This window comes from Schistocerca cancellata, chromosome 12 (assembly GCF_023864275.1).
Source record: "Schistocerca cancellata isolate TAMUIC-IGC-003103 chromosome 12, iqSchCanc2.1, whole genome shotgun sequence".
NCBI lineage: Eukaryota > Metazoa > Arthropoda > Insecta > Orthoptera > Acrididae > Schistocerca > Schistocerca cancellata.
Window position 1 is genome coordinate 7,417,614 of NC_064637.1, and position 19,611 is coordinate 7,437,224.

General features: G+C 48.9%; 1 protein-coding gene across 1 annotated transcript in view; it reads left to right on the plus strand.

Annotated features, from left to right (window-relative positions):
* The first annotated feature begins 243 nt into the window (after positions 1 to 243).
* The window catches only part of LOC126109713 (calexcitin-2-like), a 443,937-nt gene continuing 424,569 nt past the window's right edge, over positions 244 to 19,611 (plus strand). The window contains exon 1 of the mRNA XM_049914767.1: positions 244 to 388. The gene's annotated coding sequence lies outside the window, so the exon portion shown is untranslated. The remainder of the gene's footprint in view (positions 389 to 19,611) is intronic.

Sequence of the window (19,611 nt, forward strand, 5' to 3'; positions counted from 1 at the left end):
CACGAATAGCACCGACCCCACACTGGCGCTCGGCCGTGCCAACGGCCGCGTATAAATCGAGGGCCACCGAGGCGCCAATCGAAGCCCGAGGAAGTACTGTGCGGCCGGCGCGCTCCTTTTATTTCTGCGCACACAATGGCCGCGATCCCGCCGCCAGATAATGGGAAGAGCGGCCGGGCCGGGCCGGGCCGGGCGTTCTCCGCTAATAGCTGACAGCTCGTCGGATTCCTCGGCGGCAAGGCCGCGCCGGCAGCGCCTCGGAGAACACAGTAGTCCGGGAGCCCGGGGGCCGCACCTGCCGCGCCTGCTGCTGTCGCCCGGTGTGCGGCGGGGGGTGCCTCTAGCGCAGCTGCCGTTTCTCTCCTCTCTCCTTCATAACAACGAAGAGGTGGGTGAGCTCGTGCACCGTATCTCGGCTCGGAGAAAGCCAGTTCAGTCGATTCGACTTTCAGCTCTCCTGAAGAAGACTGGGATAAATTGTAGTGTCCGAACCGACTCGTCAGCATTGAGAAATGACGTCATACTTAAGGCAGAGACGCTACGTATAGTCAATCTGTGAAAGCAACGGATCGTACTTGTAAACAAACGAATGTAGCATAAGATAAAATTACAATCACATTGGTGCAGTTATTTACTTAGTCACGAATTACATCGAAACGAACTGAAGATAACGAAAATAATTAAGAACAAGAATTAAAAACAAATTTTCATGTCCGGTAAAAACTAGTGTGTGTGTGTGTGTGTGTGTGTGTGTGTGTGTGTGTGTGTGTGTGTGTGTGTGTCTGTGTGAAATCTTATGGGACTTAACTGCTGAGGTCATCAGTCCCTAAGCTTACACACTACTTAACCTAAATCATCCTAAGGACAAACACACACACACCCATGCCCGAGGCAGGACTCGAACCTCCGCCGGGACCAGCCGCGCAGTCCACGACTGCAGTGCCTAAGACTGCTCGGCTAATCCAGCGCGGCGGTAAAAAATATTCTCGTAATTTATCCGACTAGAAAAGCACACAGAACCTTTAAATTGCATTACAGTAAAGCACATGGTCAGGTCATACTGTTATAAAATAGCGTTAATTTTATATTAATTACTGAACCTAACGTGACAAGCGCAGGAAAGTGAGGGGTTTTGGCCCGGGAGAAACTAAAATGTATCAGAAAAACGAAAAAACTAAATGAATGACAACAAATACGAAACAGTAGCATAAAGTGTGGAGAAACCGACGCACTAAATTCTGAAAGAAAAGCCAGTAAATTACGAATGAATATCTACAAAAAAATAAAGAATATTGGAATCGATAACTAGAGTTAACCTGTGTAGGTAAATTCCAGTTACAAATTCCAATCGCTCCATGATTCATACGTTAATCATTTTTGCAATTGTATGCACTCCAACATAGTAGTATTACTACAATTATAAATGCATTCTACAACTACTGCTGGAATAACAAAAATTGGAATCGGCAAGAGGAACTGATCTTCTATATAGGTCAATTCTAGTTACCGATTCCAATACTAGTAACTTTTTTGCAGTAGTTCAGATAGCAATTACAAATGCAGAAGTCACATTACCCTACATTTTAGTCCACAGACGTGCTAAAATAACGATCTAATGAATGAATCACCGAATGGCTGGAATAGGTAACTAGAATTGTCCTAGGAGGTCAGTCCTAGTTACCGATTTTAACTTTTCGATGATTGTGGACAGTTTTGCAGTAAATCTGTGGACCACGTTTTTGTAGCATTTCTAGATTTCTTATTTATCTCAGAACTACTACAGAAAAGTAAGAAATATTGTAGTTACAGCTTCCAAATTTTTCTTTTTTTTCATACTAATGAAGACTGTAATACCAAATATAGAAATCCTGTACCACTTTAGTGCACACAGTTGTTAAAACGATCTGAATAACAAACCATGGAATGGTTGAATTCGGTAACTAGAATTAACCTATATACGTCAGTTCCAGTTACCCATTCCAGTATTTGTCAGACCCTACTTTTTTGTCAATTTTCGTTACTTGTGTACTCGTCCCGTTAGATTTAACAATCAGTATTATGGTTCAAATGGCTCTTAGCACTATGGGACTTAACATCTGTAGTTATCAGTCCCCTAGAACTTAGAACTACTTAAACCTAACTAACCTAAGGACATCACACACATCCATGCCCGAGGCAGGATTCGAACCTGCGACCGTAGCGGTCACGCGGTTCCAGACTGAAGCGCCTATAACCGCACGGCCACACCGGCCGGCCAATCGGTATTAAAAGTTAACGCTGATTCATAATATTAAGACTTCACCATGTGCTATACTGCACTGGATTTAAACGTTCTCTGTGCTTTTCTTACTCGCATAAATTACTATACGATGATAATGTATTTCAGACATGTAGACTTCTCTTTTTCTGTTCTTATTTGTTTTCGTTACTTAAATTTTTGTCGGTGTAATTTGTGGCTAAGTAATTAATCACGTGAACTGGGTTCGTAATTTTATAGAATGCTACATTCGTTTGTTTACGAAGATGATGAGTCGCTTTCAAAGACTGCCTCTATGTAGCGTCCCTGCCATAGGTACGACGTCATTGCTCAAAGCCGACGAGTGGAATCAGACACCAGCTTTGACCCGCAAAACTGTTATTAACTGGAACGAAAGGAGACTAATAAGCTATTTATCTGAGACGACAGGAGGGATTAAAATAGGAGAGGGGTTAGACAATGCTGTTCTCTTTCACCTACTGCATCTAATGTCTATGTAGACGATTTAGTTAGGAAACGTTTCTAACAAAAATTTGGTGTGACAGAAGGAGGAAGGATGGTAAAATGTGTAAGATTTGCTGCCAAGTGACGTTACTGACTGAAAGCGAACGTAATGTCAGATAAACTCGGAAAGACTGACGAAATAAATATTAGGGAGTGCTGAAGTATAATACATCCAAAAGGTTGTGTCAAAACTGTTTAAACTCGTTAAATAGAACAATTTTCATTAATATTCTACACCTTTATTCTTGACATCTACGTATTTATTTCTCAAAGTCCGCTTCGTTAGCTGAGTGCTCCAAACATGTGACTGCCATGCAGTGGGCCTAGGTTCAACTCCCAGCGCGGTCAGAAATGTTCTCCTTTCGAGCACTGCATGTCGTGTTGTGCCATTTCGTCAACATTGACATGCGAGTCGCCGGATGTGGCGTCGAGTCGACTGGAAGGCGCGCAACTCGCGGGACTCCGGGCCATCAGTGCCAAACAGTCGGGTCGCACCGTCCTACTTCTCCTCTGTCGGTCGACCGTCCACTCGAAGCTGGATTATGGGAGCTTCGTCTGCTCCTCTGCACGGCGCCTCAACTCTATACAACATCGGGGGTTACGTCTTGCGATCGGAGCGTTCTGTACTAGTCCCGTCGAGAGTCTTCACGCTGAAGCCGCTGAATTGCGACTAACCTACCGGCGCGGTATACTGCTTTGTCGGTATGCCTGTCGGCTACTGTCAATGCCCGACCACCCGTCTTATCGTTCCTTTTTTGACGACTCTCTCGAGCGTCAATACGGGTTGTATGTCTCTGCCCTGCTACCCCCTGGAGTTCGCTTTCGTCGCCTCCTTCAGCACCTCGATTTTCCACTCCCCGCAACCTTTAGAGTGGGCTACAGCCAAACGCCAGGTTCGCGGTCACCTTGACCTCAGCTCGCTCCCAAAGGAGGTTACCCCAGCTTCGGATACTGCTCGCGGTTTGTCGAACTTCGTTCGAAGTTCATTAATACGATCTTCATTTATACAGATGGCTCTGAGACCGATGACGGTGTAGGGTGTTCTTTTATTGTCGGGGCGCACAGTTTCAAATACCGGCTCCGTGGCCATTGTTCGGTCTTCACAGCTGAGCTATTTGCCCTCTACCGGGCTGTTCTTTACATCCGCCGCCACCGACATTCTGCTTACGTCATCTGCTCTGATTTCCCGAGCACCATCCAGAGCCTCAGTGATCCGTATGCGGTTCACCCTTTCGTGCACCGGATCCGACGCTCTCTTCAGCAGCTGGTGGGCGACGGTTCTCCGGTTAGCTTTATGTGGGTTCCTGGCCGTGTCGGTATCCCTGGGAACGAAGCTGCAGATGCCGCTATCAAGGCTACAGCTTCTTGTTGTGTGCCTTCATCTGAGTTTAGCAGGGTCGTTTGACAGCGCATGTTACCGCTGTGGTATGCCGATCGGTCTACACTCACTGAAAACGAGCTTCGGGCCTCGAACCCTCTCCCCACGGCTCGGACGACCTCTGCACGCCCTTCTCGGCGGGAGGAGGTCGTTTCGGCCCGGTTACGGATCGGACACTGCCGGTTCGGCCACCGCCATCTGCTGACGGCTGCGCCGGCGCCGTTCTGCCCGTGTGGCCGATTGCTGACTGTACGCCATATTTTAACGTCCTGTCCGAAGTTTAATACACTGCGCGTTGATCTCGGCCTGCCGTGTACTCTGGATGACATTTTAGCGGATGACCCAGAAGCAGCTGCTCGCGTTCTTCGTTTTATCCACTCGACGAACTTGTCTAAGGACATTTCATTATGCTGCTTTCTTTTAATCCCTTGCCTGTTAATGTGCCTTTTATAGTGTTGTCCTTTTTAGTTGCTGTTTTAAATTGTTCCTCGCAGTGCATTCATAATTTAGTCTGGGCACTAATGACTACTGTAGTTGTGCGCCCTAAAACCACAAAAAAGTGCCAAACAATCATTTCTTTTTTTTTTTTTGTATCGCAATATGACCATCCGGCCGACGAAGAAATTTGTAGCGCAGTGGCAGACCGTCTTGTTGATAGCGTCAGTGTAGAATGTGTGCCTTGTTCACAGAGCCATGGCGTCACCGCTGCCCGCACCGCTTCATCACTGCCGAAGTGAAGTCCTCGGAAGTGATCTGCATTGATGCTTCCTGGTTTTTGGGGTCAAAACGATGCGCCCAGCTTTCATCACCTGTGACGGTGCCGTTAGGGGAGGCGTTGCCGTCACGCTCAAAACGCAAATGAAACGGTTGAGAGATGTCCAGTGGCCTCTGACTCACGTCAGGGGTGAGCATTCAGTGCAGCCACTGTGCTCGCAGTTTTCTGTACCGCAGTTCTACAGTGGCGGCCCGCACACGCTCTCGTGATACGCGACTCCTTGCCTGAGAGCTGCGTCCGTGTTGTCTGGCGTTTTTCTCCGATGAGTTTATCAACTCAGTTGCGATGTGTCTTGCCGGTTGCAATATGCAGATGTCCACTCAGACCTGTGTCTCGCACGATGAGGTTAGCACCACCTTTTCCTTCATTATGAGCACTTTACTGATGTCGATTCCATCATCATTGAAAACAGCTTTAATTCTCCTACGGATGTCGACTGGAGGCACCTTTTCTGCAGTTAGAAACTCGATTACAGCACGCTGTTTGTTAAGCAACGACATAGTTGCGTTACGCACCACCGTGTCACACACCAGAATTCGGAGCCATCTGGTGGCAGAGGTCTGCAAGTTGCGTCAGCGAGGCGGAAAAGTCGACCGCGTAATACGCGTGCTTGCAATACCTCAAATGGCACCAAGAATTTGTAGATAATCTGAGGATAGCAATTTAACTGGCCGAAACTAGATGTCTGTGTGTGTGTGTGTGTGTGTGTGTGTGTGTGTGTGTGTGTGTGTGTGAGAGAGAGAGAGAGAGAGAGAGAGAGAGAGAGAGAGGGAGTATGTGTGTGGGTGCGTGTATATGTTTGGATGGTGTATAAGTTCGTACTGTTTCTATTTTGCATATTGGCATCTTATGGGTTTATTTGTCGATTGTCATTTTTTATTTAATTGTGTTGCTCTTTGAGTTACCATAGTAGTGTCTTTTTGTCATTTGTGAATAGTGTGTGAAGCTATTGCCACTAGAAAACAGAGTGCCAAGTGTAGAAATCTGAACATTTGCGACGTATTCTTGTGTTTGAGATTAACAGAAGGGCGACAGCCGCCAGAAACGTTCGGGGACAACGCAACTGGGCAGAGCACGGCAGGGGCGTGGGGAGTGGTTTTCTCGTGTCGAGGAGGATCGTTTCGACCCGTGCAGGCAGACTCGGAGGTTTGATGGAGACCGTCTAAACGCATTAATCCACAAGAATCCACGTTAGTGCACGGGAGAACTGGCAAACATGACGAACTGTGGTCATTCTACCGACATGCGACTTTTGCGTGCAACGGGGAAGGTTCAAAAGTCGGTTGCACGGGTACCGCATGCTCTAAGCCAAAATTACAAAATGGCTCTGAGCACTATGGGACTTAACTTCTGAGGTCATCAGTCTCTTAGAACTTAGAACTACTTAAACCTAACTAACCTAACGACATCACAGACATCCATGCCCGAGGCAGGATTCGAACCTGCGACCGTAGCGGTCGCGCGGTTCCACACTGTAGCGCCTAGAACCGCTCGGCCACCCCGGCCGGCGCCAAAATTACAGAAATCAGCCGGTGGCCATAAATGCATCGACGCTGTCATCAATTGGCTCGGGAGCAACACCGAACATTCCTATCCCGTATCATTACTGGTGACGAGAAATGGTGTCTTTATGCTGGCATATGGAAATAAATGGAATGGTTTGAGCCCAAACAAAGCACAGCTCCACGTACAAAGACCTGGGCGAATCCACAAAAGATAAATGTTACGCATCTGGTGGAACAGTGACGGTGTGGTGTAGGCGCATTACGAATTGCACGTCCGAGGTATAACCACCACTGCCGGCGTTCGCTGTCAACAGCTGAGACGACTTGCAGACACAGTCCGAGGACAACGACCAGGAAGACTGCGTGAAGTGACGCTGCTCGCCGACAAACACTGAACAGGCGTCGGGCTGGGAAGTTATTCCGCAGCCACCGCAGTCGCAGTCACCTGACATCGTCGCCTTTTCCGCTCTCCATCGAACGACCTTCCAGGAACCTCCTTTCTGGGTGAAAATGCGCTCCGAACGTGACTCGACGAGTTCTTCGCATCAAAACGACGCGATTTCTACACACACGGAATCGAAAAGCTACGCCGGCGTTGGCAGACAGTTCTAAACAGTGAAGAAGATGTATTATTAATGAGTAAATTCTCTGTTATGTGTATCTGTTGTGTTAAACGTATGGAAAAACGCCACGTACTTGTGCAGCAACCGAAATCTTTATATGTTTTAGTTAGGAAATGCTTCTAACAAAAGTGTGGTGGAATAGTAGGATCAAGGACAGTAAGTTGTGTAAGATTTGGTGATGAGGTGGCATTACTGAGTGAAAATGAAGACGACGTTGGTTTGAGTGGATTCAGAAAGATTGAGTAAAAAAGTTTGCCGGCCGGTGTGGCCGAGCGATTCTAGGCGCTTCAGTCTGGAACCGCGCGACCGCTACGGTCGCAGGTTCGAATCCTGCCTCGGGCATGGATGTGTGTGATGTCCTTAGGTTAGTTAGGTTTAAGTAGTAGTAAGTTCTAAGAGACTGATGACCTTCGAAGTCAAGTCCAATAGTGCTCAGAGCCTATAGCATTCCATTTTAAAAAACAAAGTTTACCTTGGTGTCACTGAAGCGGCCCCACTTAGCAACGAAAACCAACGTCGTATTACGACCCCCGTTGTCCCGTGCGACTTTCGTCCCACAAACTTTTCAGCACCTGTCATACTTTCGGAGTTATTCTAGGTGAAAATAGTTAGTGACTCACTCTGTAGAGGGCGCACGATCCGTGGAACACAGCATCTCCGAGCCAGCCGTGAAGTGGGCATTTTCCCGTGCTACCATTTCACGAGTGCGAGTTGGGTTTCACATGATCGATGTTTCGGCGTTTCTTTCCCCTCTTCTAAGGAGAAGACACCGGAATAGAATTTTCTATGCCACTGATATTATTATTGTTATTACTGTCCTTTTGCTGACACGCTCTGTGTGTGCAACTAAATAAAACGTTGTTTGTTTTTATGTCGTACACCCCCAACCAGTTGCCACACCTTTACCGCTGTGTCCCACCCATTCTCCATCTCCACACCCAACGCAACTTTGACTGTCCACCCGTCCCGGATGATGAGCTTCGCCCTGACATCTACCCTTCCTACCAACTCTGACCCCATCTTCCTGCCAACTCCTCAGGGCTCCCTCTCCTCCCCCTCCCTTCTCCTGAGCGGCTTCCCCCTCCTACTCTCCCTCTATCTCTCGTGCCCCCTTTCAGCATCTCTGCGCTCCCTCCTGCATTGTCTTCCCTCTTCATCTCCCACCCCACGTGTCTCCCACCTCTTCGTGTTCCCACTGATGCCCCTCCTCTCTTCATCCCGCCGCTTCCCCAGCTGCCCCTTGCTCTCCCCTCCTTTTCCATCATCTCTGACCTCTCCCTCGGCAGGTCCCACCTGGCAGTTTTATTCTTTGTCGTGTGTGCTCCGAGTGGGTTTTAAGTGTGTTGTTCTGGAGTGTTTTTAATACTGTGGCCGACTTTTAACCTGTGCGAGTCCACTCAGTACCTTCTCTCTGTTTTCAGAATCGCCAACTGTGTTTTTCAACTTTCTGGTGACCTTTTTAACTGTCCTCCATGAACGTCTCCGTGTTAGTCTATTTTTTACCTCCATTTTCTCCCATTATTCAGTTTTAAGCTCCCCTTTTTTATCGCCTTATGTATGTAACATTTTATTCTTATTATAAGTTGTCATGTCACTCGGCTGAAGATCGGCAGATTGTGCCGCTGACAGCCCTCCCCTGCCCATATGGGGCCTGGGAATGAAATCACAATAAAGAAATATATATATATATATATATATATATATATATATATACAGGGTTATTACAAATGATTGAAGCGATTTCACAGCTCTACAGTAACTTTATTATTTGAGATATTTTCACAATGCTTTGCACATACATACAAAAACTCAAAAAGCTTTTTTTAGGCATTCACAAATGTTCGATATGTGCCCCTTTAGTGATTCGGCAGACATCAAGCCGATAATCAAGTTCCTCTCACACTCGGCGCAGCATGTCCCCATCAATGAGTTCGAAAGCATCGTTGATGCGAGCTCGCAGTTCTGGCACGTTTCTTGGTAGAGGAGGTTTAAACACTGAATATTTCACATAACCCCACAGAAAGAAATCGCATGGGGTTAAGTCGGGAGAGCGTGGAGGCCATGACATGAATTGCTGATCATGATCTCCAGCACGAGCGATCCATCGGTTTACCAATCTCCTGTTTAAGAAATGCCGAACATTATGTTGGAAGTGCGGTGGAGCATCATCCTGTCGAAAGATGAAGTCGGCGCTGTCGGTCTCCAGTTGTGGCATGAGCCAATTTTCCGCGGGCTACGCATGAAACTTGCCCGCACGCTTTCAACCGTTTCTCCACTCACTGCAGGCCGACCCGTTGATTTCTCCTTACAGAGGCATCCATAAGCTTTAAACTGCGCATACCATCGCCGAATGGAGGTAGCAGTTGGTGGATCTTTGTTGAACTTCGTCCTGAAGTGTCATTGCACTGTTATGACTGACTGATGTGAGTGCATTTCAAGCACGACATACGTTTTCTCGGCTCCCGTCGCCATTTTCCCTCACTGCGCTCTCGAGTGCTCTGACGGCAGAAACCTGACGTGCGGCTTCAGCCGAACAAAACTTTATGAGTTTTTCTACGTAACTGTAGTGTGTCGTGGCCATATGTCAATGAATGGAGCTGCAGTGAATTTATGAAATCGCTTCAATCATTTATATATATATATATATACACTCCTGGAAATGGAAAAAAGAACACATTGACACCGGTGTGTCAGACCCACCATACTTGCTCCGGACACTGCGAGAGGGCTGTACAAGCAATGATCACACGCACGGCACAGCGGACACACCAGGAACCGCGGTGTTGGCCGTCGAATGGCGCTAGCTGCGCAGCATTTGTGCACCGCCGCCGTCAGTGTCAGCCAGTTTGCCGTGGCATACGGAGCTCCATCGCAGTCTTTAACACTGGTAGCATGCCGCGACAGCGTGGACGTGAACCGTATGTGCAGTTGACGGCCTTTGAGCGAGGGCGTATAGTGGGCATGCGGGAGGCCGGGTGGACGTACCGCCGAATTGCTCAACACGTGGGGCGTGAGGTCTCCACAGTACATCGATGTTATCGCCACAATCAGGACTGCATACGACCGAGGCACACAGGGCCAACACCCGGCATCATGGTGTGGGGAGCGATCTCCTACACTGGCCGTACACCACTGGTGATCGTCGAGGGGACACTGAATAGTGCACGGTACATCCAAACCGTCATCGAACCCATCGTTCTACCATTCCTAGACCGGCAAGGGAACTTGCTGTTCCAACAGGACAATGCACGTCCGCATGTATCCCGTGCCACCCAACGTGCTCTAGAAGGTGTAAGTCAACTACCCTGGCCAGCAAGATCTCCGGATCTGTCCCCCATTGAGCATGTTTGGGACTGGATGAAGCGTCGTCTCACGCGGTCTGCACGTCCAGCACGAACGCTGGTCCAACTGAGGCGCCAGGTGGAAATGGCATGGCAAGCCGTTCCACAGGACTACATCCAGCATCTCTACGATCGTCTCCATGGGAGAATAGCAGCCTGCATTGCTGCGAAAGGTGGATATACACTGTACTAGTGCCGACATTGTGCATGCTCTGTTGCCTGTGTCTATGTGCCTGTGGTTCTGTCAGTGTGATCATGTGATGTATCTGACCCCAGGAATGTGTCAATAAAGTTTCCCCTTCCTGGGACAATGAATTCACGGTGTTCTTTTTTCAATTTCCAGGAGTGTAGATCAGGAATAACAGAGGGCCTGTAACACTTCCTTGGGGAACGCCGGATAATACTTCTATTTTACTTGATGACTTTGCGTCTATTGCTACTAAATGTGACGTTTCTGACAGGAAATCACGATTCCAGTCGCACAACTGAGGCGACATTCCAGAGGCACGCAGTTTGGTTAGAAGACGCTTCTGAGGAACGGTGTCGAAAGGCTTGTGGAAATCTAAGAATGCGGAATCAATTTCACATCCCCTGTCGATAGCACTCATTACTTCATGAGTATAAAGACCTTGTTGTGTTTCACAAGAGCGATGTTTTCTGAATCCGTGCTATGTGTCAATAAATCCTTTTCTTCGAGGTAATTCATAAGGTTCGAACACAGTATATGTTCCAAAACAGTACTGCAACTCGACGTTAGCGATATGGGCCTGTAATTCAACGGATTGCTCCAATTTCCCTTTTTGGGTATTGGTGTGACGTGAGCAACTTTCCAGTCTTTAGGTGCGGATCTTTCTGTGAGCGAGCGGTTGTACATAATCCTAATTGTATCAGCACACTCTGAGAGGAACCTGACTGGTATACACTCTGGACAGGAGGGCTTGCCTTTATTATGGGATTTGAGCTGCTTTACTATACCGAGGATATCTACTTCTATGTTTATCTTGGCAGTTGTTCTTGATTGGAATTCCGGAATATTTACTTCGTCTTCTTTAGTGAAGAACTTTGGGAAAACCTTGTTTAATTACTCTGCTTATATATATATATGCCAAAGTTAACTCTGTACTGGTAACCACTGAGGTAATATATACACATAGATACCGGGAGTATGTGCTGCCAAATCTGCCGCGACACAGTGAGAGGAAATCGCAGGTCATTTTCGCAGTTGGCTGCCCCGCTTTCTGTGTGTTTTGACAACCGCGTGGCGCTTCCGGCAGTTGGCTGCCCTGGCCTGCCGGTGCCGTGAGGTGTTGGCCGCGCCGCCAGAGCGTGGCCCGGCTGCCGTGTAGTGGCACAGTGGAACCGCCCGGCCAAACCGCACCTCCCCCCCCACTCCCCCCGAAACTGGTACACCCCCACCCCTTCTCTCCGCCGCTCCTCATTCCAATTGTCAGTTCCCACAATGACAGGTGTCCGGGTAATTACCGGACGTCAAAAGCTGGGCAGCTTTGTCGGCGATAAAACCGGCACAATTTGAGCGCCCATTGAATGTCAGTAGCAGAAATAAAAAATATTTTAAAAAACCAGAGCCACAGTGAGAGTAAATACGCCGGCGATCCTTATTTTTCGGTGACGGGTTTTCCTGTTCAGTAATCAGCCAGGGCCTGGCGACCAGCGGTGACGTCACACACACACACGCGCGCGCGCCTGCGCAGTGGTTCGTGCAGCCCCTGCAGCAGAGGCGAGCAGCCGGGCGCCCGGTACCCTTAGCGCTGCGCAGTCGGGCAGACGTGACGTAATGGCGAGCACCTCACCAGTCACGTGGTGTGACGTCACAGTGTGGCGGAAGAGCGGACGCTCGCTGCAACACGAAGTGTCGATAAAGTATCGTTTCTCCAAGAAATATACATATACAGGGTGTTACAAAAAGGTACAACAAAACTTTCAGGAAACATTACTCACATACAAATAAAGAAAAGATGTTACGTGGACATCTGTCCGGAAACGCTTAATTTCCATGTTAAAGCTCATTTTAGTTTCGTCCACCTACGCTCAATGGAGCACGTTATCATGATTTCATACGGGATACTCTACCTGTGCTGCTGGAACATGAGCCTTTACAAGTACGACACAACATGTGGTTCGTGCACGATGGAGCTCCTGCACGTTTCAGTCGAAGTGTTCGTACGCTTCTCAACAACAGATTCGATGACCAATGGATTGGTAGAGGCGCACCAATTCCGTGGCCTCCACGCTCTCCTGACCTCAACCCTCTTGACTTTCATTTATGGGGGCATTTGATAGTCCTTGTCTTCGCAACCCCGGTGCCAAATGTAGAGACTCTTCGTGCTCGTATTGTGGACGGCTGTGATACAATACGCCATTCTCCAGGGCTGCATCAGCGCATCACGGATTCCGTGCGACGGAGGGTGGATGCATGTATCCTCGCTACCGGAGGACATTTTCAACATTTCCTGTAACAAAGTTGTTGTGGACTGTCAAGGCAGCCAGTCCACAGTGACGGGTAGCCGATAGAAAGGCACGCGTACACACACGCCGACTGGCGTGAGTTCTGGAACGGGATAATTAGTGAATGCGATAAAGAAAAGAACGTAGCTACTAGAACACTTAACTTTTATGCATCCTTTGGTATACAGCAATCTTGATGATACAAGTGAGACTCATTAAGATACATGCAATGTTACAAATGGCGCCTTGCTAGGTCGTAGCCATTAACTTAGCGGAAGGCTATTCTAACTGTCTCTCGGCAAATGAGAGTAAGGCTTCGTCAGTGTAGTCGCTAGCAAAGTCGTCGTACAACTGGGGCGAGTGCTAGTCCGCCTTTCTAGACCTGCCATGTGGTGGCGCTAGGTCTGCAAGTACTGACAGTGGCGACACGCGGGTCCGACATGTACTGATGGACCGCGGCCGATTTAAACGCTACCACCTAGCAAGTGTGGTGTCTGGCGGTGACACCACATTCCTCCCCCGCAAATCGGCGAACGGTCGTGTTATAAGGCTTCCGCCCGCCGTGGGGAGGGCCCCATGTTGACGTATGCGATGAGGTGGGGAGCCTAACAACAGGCGAGGCTGTGCCACCCGCACCCGGCCATTCGGTCCGAGGGGAGCTAGGAAACGCCTGGAAACCTACTCCAGGGTGCACGTCAACATGCGGTGTATGCGCCCGTAATGAGACATGAGTGGCCGAAGGATCGACCTCCATTGCGTCGGGGTATCCGACGCGCGATGACGCCATGTGGTCCGGAGCGGGCAAGAGTTCCATGGCGGAGGACAGCTGGTCACGGGAAGCGATCGGCGGCGCGTGACCCAGGGAGGCGGTTGGCGGCGGCAGCGAAGCGTCCTCTGCGGGCTGCGCCGGCGGCGGCTGCGGCGGCGACGGCGACGGCGGCTGCGCGACGCCATGAGGCAAAATGGAAGGCATCGTCGGTAACACCTGGGGATGAGGCGAGCCAGTAGATGGGCCCCCAGGGCGCTGACCGGACGGCTCCGTCGCTGAAAGCAGACGGGGAGCGGCAGAACCCAGGCGACGACAGAGGCGCAGCTGATTGAGATGCCGACGCACCTCACCAGAGGCCCCCAATACCAAATACATCGCGCGGCCGAGGCAGCGAAGAATGCCCCTGCGAGCCAACGCCGTGAACCGCGATAGTTGCGATAGAATACAACGTCGCCTGGAGCAAAAGCAGGAGTCTGCCGCTGCAAAGGAACCTGATGCAGCGAAGACATCAAGGTTCGATGAGGACGACCGTGAAGCAACTCAGCCGGCGAGCGACCATCGCGGGGCTGAGAGCGATACGAAGACAAAAAGAGCAACAACGCGTCCTCCCGAGAATGCGACTCTTTCAACTTCAACATCTGTGACTTAAAAGTCCGGACCAATCGTTCAGCGGCACCGTTTGACTGAGGCGAAAACGGCGCGGACGTCAGATGGTGAATACCATTGACCTTGCAGAATGACTGAAATTCTGCGGACATGAATTGTGGGCCATTGTCGGAAACAATAGTCTGTGGTAGACCTTCAATGCAAAAGATAGCAGACAACGCACAGATGGTGGCAGATGACGTCGTGGAAGACATCCGGACAACAAAAGGAAAATTACTGAAGGAATCGACAACGACCAACCATCGAGCATTCCAGAATGGACCAGCAAAATCTATGTGTAAGCGTTGCCAAGGGGAAGTGGCTTTTGGCCAAGCAAAGAATTTCCGCGGCGGTGCGGAGTGTTGGTCGGCACACGCCATGCAAGAAGAGCACATATTCGTAATCGCAGCATCGATTCCGAACCAAGTACAGTGCCGACGAGCAAGTTGTTACGTACGCACTATACCCCAATGTCCTTGGTGGAGAAGCTTTAAGACAGAGGACTGTAACGAACGTGGGACCACGACCCTAGACTGATCATTATCAGAACGCAACAACAAAACACCACGTCGCACAAAAAGTCTCTCCTTGTGAGCAAAAAATCTGCGAACCAACGGATCCTCGATCCGTGACTTCGACAAGGGCCATTGCGTAGCAACAAAACGCAAAACGGTAGCAAGTACAGGGTCAGCAGCTGTGGCTGTAGCTACACGACGAAAATCAATCGGAAGCGATTCGACCACGTCATCGGTTTCCGCATCAATGAACATGCAAGCAAGTTCGGAAGAATCGAATGCTTTATCCTCAGCAACAGGCAAACGGGACAACGCATCTGCGTTTCCGTGCTTAGCAGTGGACCGATACAAGATATCGTAGCGGTACTGCGAGAGGAAAATAGACCAGCGAATGAATTTCTGCGCTGTACGTGGAGGTACAGGCTTGGTCGGATGAAAAAGCGATGTCAAAGGTTTGTGGTCTGTGATGATGGTAAAGTGACGACCATACAAGAAATCATGAAACTTTGTAACACCAAACACAAGAGCCAAAGCTTCTTTCTCTATCTGGGAATAATTTCTTTGCGCCGACTAGAGCAATTTGGACGCAAAGGCAATAGGGCGATCATGCGAACCATCTTTGTGCGCAAGCACAGCACCGATCCCGAAATCCGAGGCATCTACCATCAACAAAAGGGGTTTCTGGGGATCGAATGGCGTAAGGCAAGTATTTGAAAGCAACGCCGATTTCAATTGGCGAAAAGCGCGTTCGCATTCCGTCGACCAGACGAACGGAACACCTTTACGGCGTAAGCGATGAAGCGGAGCTGAAATGGAAGAGGCATGAGGAAGAAATTTATGATAATAGTTAATTTTTCCCAACACACTCTGTAGCTGCTTCACATTTTGCGGCTAAGGCAAGTCCTGTATGGCACGGAGGTGCTCCGGACTCGGATGTATGCCTTGGGCATTTATGACATGTCCCAGATATGGCAAGTCACGAGCAAAAAACACACATTTGTCCTTCCTCAAGCGAAGACCATTCTGTCGCAAGACCTGAAATAATGTGCGGAGATTTTGTAAATGTTCCGCTTCTGTCTTTCCGGAGAGCACTATATCGTCCAGATAGTTTGCTGCAGTAGGGACCGACGCACAAATAGTTTGTAAATATTGCTGAAACAATGCAGGGGCGGATGCACATCCGAATGGCAGTCTTTTGAATCTGTACAATCCAAGATGCGTGTTAACCACCAATACGCGCTGGGATTCTTCGTCCACCGGTATTTGCAAGTACGCATCTGCTAGGTCCAACTTTGAAAAATATTTTCCCGGGCACAGTTTGTCAAAAAGATCTTCCGGGCGGGGCAAAGGAAAAGTAGCAGTCACTAGTTGTCGATTCACTGTTGCTTTGAAGTCCACGCAAAGTCTCAATTTGCCGGAAGGTTTTTGCAAAATTACTAAGGGTGAGGCCCAGAGAGAAGCCTGCACACGTTCAATTACACCTTGGGATTCTAAATCGTTTAATGTTCTTGCGACCTCGTCACGCAAGGCGTGGGGAACATTACGCGCTCTGAAAAATTTCGGTTGCGCGTTGACTTTGAGTTCCAAATGTGCTTCATAGTTCTTAGCGCAACCAAGGCCCAGTGCTAAAATGTCTGCAAATTCTTCACATAGACGAGAAACACTGGCTGAAGGCACAGTCTGGTTCACTGATAGGACCTGATTCACTATTGACAAGTTAAACAATTGAAATAAATCTAAACCAAACTAGTTCACTGCAGCAGAAGAACGAAGAACGTAAAAAGACACAAGTTTTGTTTGTCCCTTGTATGTTGCAAGAAGGCTGCACTGTCCTAACACAGGGATATGCTGTCCTGAATAACTAGTGAGCTGAACTTTTGCGGCACGCAACGGCGGTGCGGCCAGTTGTTTGTACGTGGCGTGATTGAGCAATGAAAGTGCAGCTCCGGTATCGAGCTGGAATGGTATCACTTGTCCGGCAAAGTCCAAATCTACAAAAAGTTTATTGTCCTGCTGACGACAAGAGCGACTGTTTTGTGCAACTTGAACAGACACTGGTACAGAATCACTTGCGACGTGACTGGATTGCCGTCGACGTCGACGCACACTTTTTGTGGGACGAACACAGTCACTGTTAGAGAGAGAAACACTGGACGGAGTGGCATTAACTACATGAATGTCCATGGGCGAAGGTTCCCGAGCCGGAGTGTCCTTGGTTCGATTCCGGCGCGAAGCAAAGGGCCTGGAATGGTTGGTAGTGTCCGATCGGAGCTTTTTCTGGCAAACACTTTGAACATGTCCTTTCTTATTACAGAAAAAGCAAATAGCTTGGCGTGACGGGCAATGTTCACGCGAATGTCTAGTTGCACACCGCGGGCATGATTTCAGCACTGCATTCGCTCGCTTTCGCGGGGCACGTGATGGTGCGCTTGGCGTGCGCGAAGGCTGTTTACAGTTCCTTGCAGCGCGCCCGGCGGGCCGGTTAATGCGACACACAGCTGGCGAAGTTGCAAATGATGCCTGAGCAAAGTCAAGTGTGTCTTGCCGATCCAATATGTCTATCACTTGTTGAAGGGAGGGATTGACTAGTTTCAAAATCTGTTCCCTTATGCGAACATCAGAAACGTTCTGTGCTATTGCATCACGCACCATTGTATCTGAATAAGGAAGGCCACAGTCGCATTCAAATGCGCAATCCCTAGTAAGGCCTTGCAAAGTTGCAACCCACTCCCGATTAGTTTGACCGGCCGTACGTTTCGTACGAAAGAACGTATACCTTTTTGCAACTACATTAACCGTTTCTTTGAAATAGGCATCTAAAGCCGACACAATTTCTTCGTAGCACAGTGTAGCGACGTGGCGTCGGGGAAACAATTTCACTATCACACGGTACGTTTGCACGCCGACACAAGACAATAAGTGAGGCTGCCGCTCGTTACCTTGAATTCTGTAGGTGGCGAGATGGAATCCAAACTGGCGGGAATATTCCGCCCATGTCTCGTGGGTTTGGTCAAACTGGCGAAACTGCGGTGCAACCGCATGATGTGGCTGCGGTAGCTGTGAAGCGGCGGCGGCCGCATCGTTTTGCAGCGCACGTTGACCCTGGACGAGCTGTCCAAGGGCATCCAATAACGCCTGCGTCTGTTGATTCTGCAAGCGATAAAATTCGGACAGTACATCTGGAGATTGTGGCGAAGCCATGACACAAGCAAATTAATACAATACGAACGCTAAAGTCTCTTTTAAGACTCGTCGCCAATGTTGTGGACTGTCAAGGCAGCCAGTCCACAGTGACAGGTAGCCGATAGAAAGGCACGCGTACACACACGCCGACTGGCGTGAGTTCTGGAACGGGATAATTAGTGAATGCGATAAAGAAAAGAACGTAGCTACTAGAACACTTAACTTTTATGCATCCTTTGGTATACAGCAATCTTGATGATACAAGTGAGACTCATTAAGATACATGCAATGTTACAAATGGCGCCTTGCTAGGTCGTAGCCATTAACTTAGCGGGAGGCTATTCTAACTGTCTCTCGGCAAATGAGAGTAAGGCTTCGTCAGTGTAGTCGCTAGCAAAGTCGTCGTACAACTGGGGCGAGTGCTAGTCCGCCTTTCTAGACCTGCCATGTGGTGGCGCTAGGTCTGCAAGTACTGACAGTGGCGACACGCGGGTCCGACATGTACTAATGGACCGCGGCCGATTTAAAACTACCACCTAGCAAGTGTGGTGTCTGGCGGTGACACCACAAAAGTGTTTGAAGTCACGCTGGTACGTTCTGTTCCTGTGTGTTTCCATTCCATGATTAATGTGATTTGAAGAGAAGTAATAAAACGAGCTCTAACATGGAAAGTAAGCGTTTCCGGACACATGTACACGTAACATATTTTCTTTCTTTGTGTGTGAGGAAGGTTTCCTGAAAGTTTGGCCGTACCTTTTTGTAACACCCTGTATATCGCCATTATTCATTCTCTTCACAGATACAATACTGGCTATTAAAATTCCACAACCACGAAGGACGTGCTACAGACGTGAAATTTAACCCACAGGAATAAGATGCTGTGAAATGCAAATTATTAGGTTTTCAGAGCATTCACACAAGGTTGGCGCCGGTGGCGACACCTACAACGTGCTGACCGATTTCTCATACACAAACAGCAGTTGACCGGCGTTGCCTGGTGAAACGTTGTTGTGATGCCTCGTGTAAGGAGCAGAAATGCGTACCGTCACCTTTCCGACTTTGATAAATGTCGGATTGTAGCCTGCCGCGATTCCGGTTTATCGTATCGTGACATTTCTGCTCGCGTTGGTGGAGATCCAGTGACTGTTAGCCTAATATGGAATCGGTGGGTTCAGGAGGGTAATACGGAAAGCCTTGCTGGATCCCGTCAGCCTCGTATCACTAGCAGTCAATATGACAGGCATCTTATCCTCATGGCTGTAACGGATCGTGCAGCCACGTCTCGATCCCTGAGTCAACAGATGGGGACGTTTGCAAGACAACAACCATCTGCACGAACAGTTCGCCGACGTTTGCAGCAGCATGGAATGTCAGCTCGGAGACCGTGGCTGCGGTTACCCTTGACGCTGCATCATAGACAGAAACGCCTGCGATGGTGTACTCAACGACGAACCTGGGTGCACGAATGGCAAAACGTCATTTTTTCGGATGAATCCAGGTTCTGTTTACAGCATCACGATGGTCGCATCCGTGTGGCGACATAACGGTGAACGCACATTGGAAGCGTCTATTCGTCATCGCTATATTGGAGTATCATCAGGCGTGATGGTATGGGGTGCAATTGGTTACACGTTTCGGTCACCTCTTGTT